This window comes from Orycteropus afer, unplaced genomic scaffold (genome assembly GCF_000298275.1).
Source record: "Orycteropus afer afer isolate SDZICR_OR568_19922 unplaced genomic scaffold, OryAfe1.0 scaffold00040, whole genome shotgun sequence".
Taxonomy (NCBI): Eukaryota; Metazoa; Chordata; class Mammalia; order Tubulidentata; family Orycteropodidae; genus Orycteropus; species Orycteropus afer.
The window spans coordinates 7,360,332-7,367,712 of record NW_006921627.1 but is presented as its reverse complement, the minus strand read 5'-3'; the positions used below and the strand labels follow the sequence as shown (position 1 = coordinate 7,367,712).

At 41.8% G+C, this 7,381-nt stretch overlaps 1 protein-coding gene across 1 annotated transcript in view; it reads left to right on the top strand.

The window, feature by feature from the left end:
* Nucleotides 1-7,381, top strand: part of CRACR2A (calcium release activated channel regulator 2A) — a 134,630-nt gene that overhangs the window by 86,226 nt on the left and 41,023 nt on the right. The gene's annotated exons all lie outside the window — the stretch shown is intronic.

Sequence of the window (7,381 nt, the reverse complement as noted above, 5' to 3'; positions counted from 1 at the left end):
TCTGGCATCTATGATGCTACCAAATTGAAAAGTGCTTCAAACTGAATGCATTTCAGATTTACTCCACTCAATACATGATTCAGACAGGCCTCCAAAGGCAGAGAGATGGAAGGAGGTTCTTAGGTGGCCAAGTTTTAATCCATTTGAGAGAAGGTCTTGATTCTTAGGAAGGCATTAGTGGAAGAAAGAGAACAAGATGTACAAGGACAAGTTTTTGTTTCTGTTTTGTTTTGTTTTCTTCTTCTATTGTACTTAGAAAAAATAAAAGGGTAGATTCAAAGCAAATGAGCAGGGAAGAACGAGGGCACTCTACAAATACTTATGGGTCTTTTCAATGGAGGCTAGAAATCAAACAGCATTATACACCTGCAGCCTTTCTGGGTGCACATGGTTACCAGGCTTAAACTGATGAAAGCTGAGCTATGGATGTGAAGGCCCCCAAAGCAGACTTTTCATGCCACTGTGAAATCACCAGGTAGTAACAGAGACTAGAGGGAAAACAGAGGAATCAAGGGGAGACAGAATGATTGGGGTAAGGACTGGGAGGTTAGCGGGAATGTGGCAGTGGAATCAGGGAAGTGGCTGAGATGTGACAAGGGTAAAGAGGGGATTGCTATCCTAAAGCTAATAGGGCAAATGCAAGCAATTTCAAGGCACTGAGTCGGGAACGTGAGTTTTGGAGCTGACTCTGATTCAAGACCCAGCACTGTCCCTCGTTAGCTTGTGTGACTTTGGGCAATTGACTTACCCAGTTCCAGTCTTAGTTTTAACATGCCTTAGCTCACTGGCTTCTTTGAGAGTGGTGGTTAAGCACTCCAGCTGCTAATCAAAAGGTCAGAGGTGTGAACCCACTAGTGACTCCACAGAAGAAAAGACCTGGTGACCTGCCCCCCAAAAGATTACAGCTTAAGAAACCCTATGGGGCAGTTCTGCTCTGTCATACTAGGGTTGCTATGGTTGGAATCAACTAGACAGCACACAGCAACATGTGAATGGGAATCACAACAGGGCAGGGATGTGACTAAAGCAGACACAGTCAGAGAATATAGCATTTATTTAAATACTGGAACTTCTGCGTGGAGATGGCTATATAAAGCAGGAAACAACACAGCACATTCCCCAATAAAGGGGTAACTTCCCAGTGCTGCCAAGTGCTCACTCAGATGCAAGCCTGCTAATGTTACTGCCAGCACAGAGAGATGGTCCTTCTGGCATGGGAATGTCACTTTGCCACTCTTAGAGTCTTTTAAATATCCTCCTATCCCTCCTGCCTTGTTCTGAAGACCCTGGCTGTGTACCTACTTGCTTACCAGGTGCAGGTAACTACCACAGAGCAACTCCATCATATTCCTACCTGTTTTCTATAAGACTAGGGTACTGGAGGTCAGTTGCCAAAGGAATCCCTTATGACTAGGCCTCAGTCTGGCCAAAATCTATTCCTATACTGTGCAAAAAAACACTTAGCAAAATGCTTAGCCCATGCATGGTGAGAACCCAGTAAATGACTTCATTGCAATTAGGGCTGGACTACTGCTGTGTTCTCCCTTCCCTTTCAAAGTGCTGATTCTCTCAGAGACCACTGACCAGAAGATTCATAGACTTCCAAAACTGGTAAGGACCTCAGGATCATTTGGCCCACTCTCTCAACTTCTTGCTTTAGTGCATGAAATGCTCAACCATTAGCCTCAAGTATACTCTGTGGTCACAGCACTCACTTCCCCACTCTATTCTTTCATTCAACTTCTAATATCTCACTCTTAGGCTCCTATTTAACCATCACAAGAGAACTCCCCCAGTTCACCACACACACCAGCCTATCTGTATCCATATCTCTGCCTCTTCCTTTGTTATGGTGAATGAACTTCCCATGCTTCTAGCAAAGGCCAGCCCTCATCCCCAATTTGTGCTATAGACTTGGGTCCTATCCCTTCTTGCTTCCTCACAGATGTTATTCCAGTATTTGTTCTCTCCATCATCAGTTTTCTCTTTTGGAGAGACATACAATACAGTATTTCTTATCTAATATCTGCCATCCTCATTTCCCCTTCCAGCCACTTTCCATTTCTCTAATCCCTAAACAACAAAACTTCTCAAATCAGTTGTTTATGTTCTGTCCTTATTTTCTTTACTTATGCTTTCAACCCTCTAGTCAGACTTTTTCCACCACTGTCCCATTGAAACAGCTCTTGCCCAGGTCACCAAGGAGCTCTGTGCTAAGGGGAAAAAGATCCCAGATTCAAATATGTTCTAGAGACCCTTTTAGTAAGCCTTAAACAGGACAAAGACAAAACAAACATAATCATCTAGATGAGAGAAACTATCAACATGAGGCTGATAGAGCCTGCCTACTGATAGCCATGGTTTTCATGTATACCAAAGAGAACAAAACAAATCATAACAAGATCATGATTTGTGACAAGTCAATCCATCACTGTTATAGGTGGGACTTCAGAAGCAAGGGAAGGACCATGATAGGGATACATCCATAATTTCAGGTTGAAAACCTTACAGAATTGGTTGCATCTGGGGCTTCGACCATCTGGCTACGTGGTGGTTGGGGTATGACTCCTGATCATATGGACCTGAGTCATAGTCACCAGGACCCCAACTTTTCACTTAAATTAGATAACATATAGCCATTTTCAGTAAATCATTAAGGACACACCCAGGCAAGTTCAGTAGGTCTTTGTGTGAGCATCACACTACTTTCAACCTCTTCCTGAGGGCAAACTGCCCCTCCCTGGGTTTGCCCCAGACTAGTCTAAGCTGACTCGATGGCACATAACAACAACAACAACAGTCTAAGCAAAGTCACAATGTTGATTTAATGGTTAGAAAGAACTCAAATGGCATCTGAACTTATGGCCAGTTTCAAAATGGAGTTAGGGCTCCTACTGTAGAACCACAGCCTTCCACAAACCAAGTGCTTTAGAATTTAAACTCTAATATACCTCTGTGTGACCTGGGTCTTGAAGGATGTGTTTTGATTGAGTGTGGCTCTTTATTAAGGCAGAGGCCTGAGGTAGGCAGGCCTGGGGCTTGGAGGCTGCTTTTCCCTTGGGTGTGGCTCTATATTAAGGCCAGAGCCTGAGGTGGGCAGATGCAGAGGGGTTAGGCACAACTAAAGGAGACAAATTTGTCTGTCAGTTTGTCACCCTGTGGTGGCTTACATGTTGCTGTGAGGCTGGAGCCTATGCCACTGTGTTGCAAAATGCCAGCAGGGTTACCCATTGTGGACAGGTTTCAGCGGAGCTTCTGGGCTTAGACAGTCTAGGAAGAAGGAAGAGACCATCCATTTCTCAAAGAACTGGCCAGTGAAAGCCTTATGAATAGCAGTGAAACACTGTCTGATATATTACTGGAAAACTTTATGAACAGTCCTGAAACATTTTCTGACATAATGCCGGAAGATGAGGCCATCAGGTCAGAAGGCACTCAAAATTTGACTGGGGAAGAACTGACTCCTCAGAGTAGAGATGACTTTAATGATATGGGTAGAGTAAAGCTTTCAGGACCTCCATTGACTGTTGTGACATGACTCAAAATGAGCAGAGACAGATGCAAATATCCATCAATAATTGGAACATGGAATATATGAAGTATGAATCTAGGAAAATTGAAGTTATCAAAAATGAAATGGAATGCATAAAGATCAATATCCTAGGCATTAGTGAGCTGAAATGGACTGGTTTTGGCCATTTTGAATCAGACAACCATATGAGCTACTATGCCAGGAATGACAAATTGAAGAGGAATGGTGTGGCATTCATCGTCACAAAGAGTGTTTCAAGATCTGTCCTGAAGTACAGTACTGTCAGTGATAGGATAATATCCATATGCCTACAAGGAGGACCAATTAATACTACTATTATCCAAATTTATGCACCAACCCCCAAAGCCAAAGATGAGGATATTGAAGATTTCTACCAATTTCTGCGGTCTGAAATTGATCAAACATGCAATCAAGATGTGTTGATTATCACTGCTGACTAGAATGCAAAAGTTGGAAACAAAGAAGAGTTACCAGTAATTGGAAACAAAGAAGAGTTACTGGTAATTGGAAAATATGGCCTTGGTGATAGAAATAATGCTGGAGATTGCATGATAGAATTTTGCAAGACCAATGACTTATTCCTTGCAAATACCTTTTTTCAATAACATAAGCAACAACTATACACCTGGACTTCACCAGATGGAATATACAGGAATCAGATTGACTACATCTGTGGCAAGAGGCAATGGAGAAGTTCAGTATCTTTGGCCAAAACAAGGCCAGGAGCTGATTTTGGAACAGACCATCAACTGCTCATATGCACATTCAAGTTGAAGTTGAAGACAATTAAAACAAGTCCATGAGAGCCAAAATATGCTCTTGATAATATCCCTCCTGAATTTAGAGACTATTTAAAGAATAGATTTGATGCATTGAACACCAATGACTGAAAACCAGAGGAATTGTGGGATGACAACAAGAATACCATCCATGAAGAAAGCAAGAGGTCATTAAAAAGATAAGAAAGGAACTAAAAAACAAAATGGATGTCAGAAGAGACTCTGAAACTTGCCATTGAGCAGAAAGTAGCTAAAGCAAATGGAAGAAATTACAAGATAAAATAGCTGAACAGATTTTAGCAAGCAGACAAAGCCAATTACTATAATGAATTGTGCAAAGACCTGGAGTTAGAGAACCAAAAGGGAAGAACACACTCAGCATTTCTCAAGCTGAAAGAACTGATGAAAAATTTAAGCCTCGAGTTGCAATATTGAAAGATTCTATGGGAAAAATATTGAATGATGCAAGAAGCATTAAAAGAAGATGGAAGGAATACACAGAGTCACTGTACCAAAAAGAATTGGTCAATGTTTATCCATTTCAGGAGGTGACCTATGATCAAGAACCAATGGTATTGAAGGAAGAAATTAAAGCTGCACTGAAGGAATTGGTGAAAAACAAGGTCCAGAAATTGGTGGAATACCCATTGAGATATTTCAACAAACGGATGCCCCACTGGAGGCACTCACTCAGTTATGCCAAGAGATTTGGAAGACACCTACCTGGCCAACTGACTGGAAGAGATCCATATTTGTACCCATTCCAAAAAAAGGTGATCCCACAGGATGTGGAAATTATCAAACAATATCATTAACATCACATGCAAGTAAAATCTTACTGAAGATAATTTAAAAATGGTTATACCAGTATATTGATAGAGAGCTTCCAGAAATGCAAGCTGGATTCAGAAGAGGATGTGGAACAAGGAATATCATTGCTGATGTCAAATAGATCTTAGCTGAAAGCAAAGAATACCAGAAAGATGTTTACTTATGTTTTATTGACTATGCAAAAGCATTCAATTGTGTGGATCATAACAAATTATGAATAAAATTGAAAAGAATGGGAATTCCAGAATACTTGATTTTATTCATGAGGAATCTGTACATAGATTAGGAGGCTGTCATTTGAACAGAACAAGAGGATACTGCATGGTTCAAAATCAAGAAGGGAGTGCATCAAGGTTGCATCCTTCCACCATAGTTATCCAATTTGTATGCTGAGCGAATAATCCAAGAAGCTGGATTATATGAAGAAGAACATGGCATTGGAGGAAACTCATTAACAACCTGCAGATGTCAATACACAGATGACACAACTTTGCTTGCTGAAAGTGAGGATGACTTGAAGCACTTACTGATGAATCTTAAAGACTACTGTCTGCAGTATGGATTACACCTCAATATAAAGAAAACAAAAATCCTCACAACTGGTCCGATAAACAGCTTCATGGTAGATGGAGAAAAGATTGAAGTTGTCAAGGATTTCATATTACTTGGCTCTATAGTCAATACCAATGGAAGTAGCAATCAAGACATCAGACAACATATTTTGCATTGGGAAAATCTGCTGCAAAGGACCTCTTTCAATTGATGAAGAGCAAAGATGTCTCCTTGAAGACTAAGGTGCACCTAACCCAAGCCATGGTATTTTCAAGTGCCTCTTATATATGTGAGAGCTGGACAATGAATAAGGAAGACTGAAGAAGAGTTGATGCTTTTGAGTTGTGGTGTTGGAGAAGAATGCTAAGAGTACCATGGACTGCTAAAAGGACTAACAGATCTGTCCTGAAGGAAGTGCAGCCAGAATGCTCCTTGGAAGCAAGAATGGCCAGACTTCATCTCACCTACTTTGGTCATGTTGTCAGAAAGGAACCATTCCCTGGAGAAGGATATCATGCTTGGTAAAGTGGAGGGCCAACAAAGAAGGGGAAGGCCCTCAACAAGATGGATAGACACAGTGGCTGCAACAATGAGCTGAAGTATAGCAAGGATAGCGAGGATGGCAGAGGACCAGGCGGTGTTTCGTACTGCTGTGCATAGGGTCGCTATGAGTCAGAGATGACTCAACGGCACCTGACAACAACAACAAGAACCTCTGTGTTGCTAAGAATATTGGTCACATCTCAGGGCCTACCTGTTTATTCTCAGCTTAGCATCCAAAGGGATCTTTTAAAATCTTGATTCAAATCATGATACTCCCCTGCCAAGCCCCTCAGTGGCTTCAAATCTCATTAGAGTAAACACCAAAGTTCTTCCCACAAGGCTATGAATGTTCAGGTCCCACCCCTCCCCTCATTGTTTCTCTCATTTCCTACCAATCTCCCTCTGAACATTCTACTGCCCTCCTTTCTATTTCTCTCACACACCAGACTCATCCTAACTCAGGGCTTTACCCTTGTTGCTTCTTCTGCCTGGAATGCTCTTCCCCCAAAACACCTGCATAGCTCCTGTCTCCTCCTCCAAGTGTCCTCAGATCCCACCTTATCAATGATGCCTTCTCTGATGAAACCAGTTGTCATACATTCAACTCCATCTCATGGTGACCCTATGTATGTCAAAGTAGAACAGTGCTCCATAGGGTTTTCAATGACTGATTTTTTCCAGAAGTAGATCATCAGGACTTTCTTCCAAGGTTCCTTTGAGTTGACTCAAACATTCAGCTTTTCTGACTACTCTGTTTAAAATATCACCTCACCTTCTGTCAATTTATCCCAATTTCTCACTTCGTTTTTCTCAATAACAATTATACCCTTCACTAAAACACAAATGTCCTGAGGGCAGTAAGTTTTTGTCTTGTGTATTGGTGTAACACTGATACCTAGTACAATGCCTGACACACATGGATGCTTCTTGTTGTTGTTGTTGTTGTTGTTGTTAAATGCCGTCGAGTCGTTTCCGACTCATAGCAACCCCATGCACAGCAGAATGAAACACTGCCCGATCCCGTGCCAGCCCCACAATCCCTGCTATACTCGAGCCCATCATCGCAGCCACTGTATCAATCCATCTCCCTGAAGGCCTCCCCCTCTTTCGTCGACCCTCCACC